Here is a 4,805-nt window from a genome sequence, read left to right on the forward strand (position 1 = left end):
CAAGGGCAAAGAGAGTCGGACAAGGGCAAGGAGGGGCGGACAAGGGCAAAGAGGGGCGGACAAGGGCAAAGAGGGGCGGACAAGGGCAAAGAGGGGCGGACAAGGGCAAAGAGGGGCATACAAGTGCAAAGAGGGGCGGACAAGGGCAAAGAGGGGCGGACAAGGGCAAAGAGGGGCGGACAAGGGCAAAGAGGGGCGGACAAGGGCAAAGAGGGGCGGACAAGGGCAAAGAGGGGCGGACAAGGGCAAAGAGGGGCGGACAAGGGCAAAGAGGGGCGGACAAGGGCAAAGAGGGGCCGACAAGTGCAATGAGGGTCGGACAAGTGCTGAGAATAGGGAGAAGGGTAAAGAGGGGCGGAGAAGTGTGGAGAATACGGGACAAGTGCAAAGAGGGGCAGACAAGGGCAAAGAGGGGCGGACAAGGGCAAAGGTGTGCGGACAAGAGCAAAGGAGGGCGGAGTAGGGCAAAGAGGTGCGGACAAGGGCAAAGAGGGAAGGACAAGGGCAAAGAGGGGCGGAGAATTGCTGAGAATACGGGACAAGTGTAAAGAGGGCAGACAAGGGCAAATAGGGGCGGACAAGGCAAAGAGGGGCGGACAAGGGCAAAGAAGGGGCGGAAAAGTGCGGAGAATACGGGACACGGGAAAAGAGGGGCGGACAAGAACAAAGAGGGGTGGACAAGGGCAAAGAGGGGTGGAGAAGGGCAAAGAGGGGTGGAGAAGGGCAAAGAGGGGAGGAGAAGTGCGGAGAATACGGGACAAGAGCAAAGAGCGTCGGAAAAGGGGAAAGAGTTGCCGAGAATACCGGAGAATACGGGACAATGGCAAAGAGGGGCGGAAAAGGGCAAAGAGGTGCGGAAAAGGACAAAGAGGGGTGGAGAAGTGCAGAGAATACGGGACAAGAGCAAAGAGGGGCGGACATTGGCAACGAGGGGCGGACAAGGGCAAAGAGGGGCAGACAATGGCAAAGAAGTTTGGAAAAGGGCAAAGAGAGGTGGACAAGGGCAAAGAGGGGCGGAGAAGTGCAAAGAGTGCCGGACAAGTGCGGAGAACACGGGACAAGAGCAAGGAGGGGCAGACAAAAGCAAAGAGGGTCGGACAAGTTCAAAGAGGGGCGGAGAAGGGCGGAGAATACGGGACAGGGGCAAAGAGGGGCGGACAAGCGCGGAGAATACTGGACATGGGGAAAGAGGTGCGGACAAGGGCAAAGAGGGGCGGACAAGGGCAAAGAGGAGCAGAGAAGTGCGGAGAATACCGGACATAGGGAAAGAGGTGCGGACAAGGGCAAAGAGGATCGGAAAAGGGCAAAGAGGGGCGGACAAGAGAAAAGAGGGGCGGACAAAGCTAAAGAAGGGCGGAAAAGGGCAAAGAGGGGCGGACAAGAGCATAGAGGGGCGGACAAGAGCATAGAGGGGCTGAGAAGGGCGGAGAATACGGGAAAAGCAGAAAGAGGAGTGGACGAGTTTGGAGAATACGGGACAAGGGCAAAGAGGAGCGGACAAGGGCAAAGACTAGTGGACAAGGGCAAAGATGGGCGGACAAGGGCAAAGAGAGACGGACAAGGTCAAAGAGTGGCGGACAAGAGTAAAGAGGGTCGCACAAAGGCAAAGAGGGAATGAAAAAGTGCGGAGAATAAGGGACAAGTGCGAAGAGGGGCGGACAATTGCGGAGAATACGGGACAAGGGCAAAGAGGGCGGACAAGGGCATAGAGGGGCAGACAAGTGCGGAAAATACGGGACAAGGGAAAGGAGGGGCAGACAAGAGCGGACAATACGGGACAAGAGCAAAGAGGGGGGGAGAAGGGCATAGAGGGTCGGACAAGGGTAAAGAAGGGCGGACAAGGACAAAGACGGTCGGACAAGGGCAAAGAGGAGTGGAGAATTGCGGAGAATACGGGACAAGGGTAAAGAAGGGCGGAGGTTTGCGGAGAATAAGGGACAAAGGCAAAGAGGGGCGGAGAAAGGCAAAGAGAGTCGGACAAAGGCAAAGAGGGTTGGACAACTGCAAAGAGGGGCGGAGAAGGGCAAAGAGGGGTGGACAAGGGTAAAGAGGGGCGGACAACTGCGGAGAATAAGGGACAAAGGCAAAGAGGTGCGGACAAGGGCAAAGAGGGCGGACAAGGCCAAAGAGGGCGGACAATTGCAAAGAGGGTCGGACAGGGGCAAAGAAGGGCATACAAGGGCAAAGAGGAATGGAAAAGTGCGGAGAACACGGGACAAGTGCAAAGAGGGTCAGACAAGTGCGGAGAACACGGGACAAGGGCAAAGAGGGGCGGACAAGGGCAAAGACTAGTGGACAAGGGCAAAGATGGGCGGACAAGGGCAAAGAGAGACGGACAAGGTCAAAGAGTGGCGGACAAGAGTAAAGAGGGTCGCACAAAGGCAAAGAGGGAATGAAAAAGTGCGGAGAATAAGGGACAAGTGCGAAGAGGGGCGGACAATTGCGGAGAATACGGGACAAGGGCAAAGAGGGCGGACAAGGGCATAGAGGGGAGGAAAATTGCGGAGAATACCCGAGAAAGGCAAAGAGGGGCGGACAAGGGCAAAGAGGGGCGGACAAGGGCAAAGAGGGTAGGAAAATTGCTGAGAATACCCTAGAAAGGCAAAGAGGGGCGGACAAGGGCAAAGAGGGGCGGACAAGGGCAAAGAGGGGCGGACAAGGGCAAAGAGGGGCGGACAAGGGCAAAGAGGGGCGGACAAGTGCGGAGAATACGGGACAAGGGCAAAGAGTGTCAGACAAGCGCAGAGAATACGGGACAAGGGCAAAGAGGGGTGGACAAGGGCAAAGAGGGGCGGATAAGAGCGGAGAATACGGGACAAGGGCAAAGAGGGGCGGACAAGGGCAAAGAGGGGCGGACAAGGGCAAAGAGGGGCGGACAAGGGCAAAGAGGGGCGGACAAGGGCAAAGAGGGGCAGACAAGGGCAAAGAGTGGCGGAAAAGTGCGAAGAATACGGTAAAAGGGCAAAGAGGGGTGGAGAAGGGCAAAGAGGGGCTGAAAATGGCAAAGAGGATCCGACAAGTTCGGAGAATACGGGAAAAGTGCAAAGAAGGGCGGACAATGGCAAAGACAGGCGGAAAGTGCAAAGAGGTACAGACAAAAGCAAAGAGGGGCGGACAAGGGCAAGGAGGGTCGGACAAGGGCAAAGAGGGGCGGACAAGTGCGGAGAATAAGGGACAAGAGCAATGAGGGTCGGACAAGGGCAAAGAGGGGCGGAAAAGTGCAAAGAGGGGCGGACAAATGCGGAGAATAGGGGACAAGGGCAAAGATTGGTGGACAAGGGCAAAGAGGGGCGGAAAAGGGCAAAGAGGGGCGGAAAAGGGCAAAGAGGGGCGGAAAAGGGCAAAGAGGGGCGGAAAAGGGCAAAGACGAGTGGACAAGTGCGGAGAATACGGGACAAGGGCAAATAGGGGCGGACAAGTGCAAAGAGGGTCGGACAGGTGCGGAGAATACGGGACAAGGGCAAAGAGGGACAGAGAAGGGCAAAAAGTTTCGGACAAGTTCAAAGGGTGTGGACAAGGTCAAAGAGGGTCGGACATGGTCAAAGATGGGAGGACAAGAGCGGAGAATACGGGACAAGGGCAAAGAGGGGCGGACAAGAGAAAAGAGAGGCGGACAAGTGCGGAGAATACGGGACAAGTTCAAAGAGGGGCCGATAAAATCGAAGAGGGGCGGACAAGGGCCAAGAGGGGCGGACCAGGGCAAAGAGGGGCCGACCAGTGCAAAGAGGGTCCGACAAGGGCAAAGAGGGTCCGACAAGGGCAAAGAGGGTCCGACAAGGGCAAAGAGGGTCCGACAAGGGCAAAGAGGGTCCGACAAGGGCAAAGAGGGTCCGACAAGGGCAATGAGATGCAGACAAGGGCAAAGAGAGTCAGACAAGGGCTGAGAATACGGGACAATTGCAAAGAGTTTCGGACAAGGGCAAATAGGGGCGGAGAAGAGCAAAGAGTTTCGGACAACGGCAAAGAAGGGCAGAAAAAGGAAAAGAGGGGCGGACAAGGGAAAAGACTGGCGGACAAGTGCAAAGAGGGGCAGACAAGGGCAAAGAGGAGCAGACAAGGGCAAAGAGGTGCTGAAAAGTGCAAAGGGTTGTGGACAAGTGCGGAGAATACGGGAAAAAGGGCAAAGAGGGGCGGACAAGGGCAAAGAGGGGCGGATAAGGGCAAAGAGGGGCGGACAAGTGCGGAGAATACGGGACAACGGAAGGAGGGGCATAGAAGGAAAGAGAAAACGGGACAAGGTCACAGGGAGGCGGACAAGGGCAAAGAAGGGCAGACAAGGGCAAAGAGGGGTGGACAAGGGCAAAGAGGGGCGGACAAGTTCAAAGAGGGGCGGACAAGTGTAAAGAGGCGCGGACAAGAGCAAAGAGGGATGGACAACGGCAAAGAGGGGCGGACAATTTCGGAGAATAGGGGACAAGGGCAAAGAGGGGTGGATAAGGGCAAAGAGGGTTGGACAAGGGCAAAGAGGGGCGCACAAAGGCAAAGAGGGGCAGACAAAGGCAAAGAGAGGCGGACAAGATCGGAGAATAGGGAACAAGGGCAAAGAGGGGCGGACAAGGGCAAAGAGGGGCGGACAAGGGCAAAGAGGGGCGGACAAGGGCAAAGAGGGGCGGACAAGGGCAAAGAGGGGCGGACAAGGGCAAAGAGGGGCGGACAAGGGCAAAGAGGGGCGGACAAGGGCAAAGAGGGGCGGACAAGGGCAAAGAGGGGCGGACAAGGGCAAAGAGGGGCGGACAAGGGCAAAGAGGGGCGGACAAGGGCAAAGAGGGGCGGACAAGGGCAAAGAGGGGCGGACAAGGGCAAAG

The sequence above is a fragment of the Phaenicophaeus curvirostris genome, unplaced genomic scaffold (assembly GCF_032191515.1).
Source record: "Phaenicophaeus curvirostris isolate KB17595 unplaced genomic scaffold, BPBGC_Pcur_1.0 scaffold_67, whole genome shotgun sequence".
NCBI lineage: Eukaryota > Metazoa > Chordata > Aves > Cuculiformes > Cuculidae > Phaenicophaeus > Phaenicophaeus curvirostris.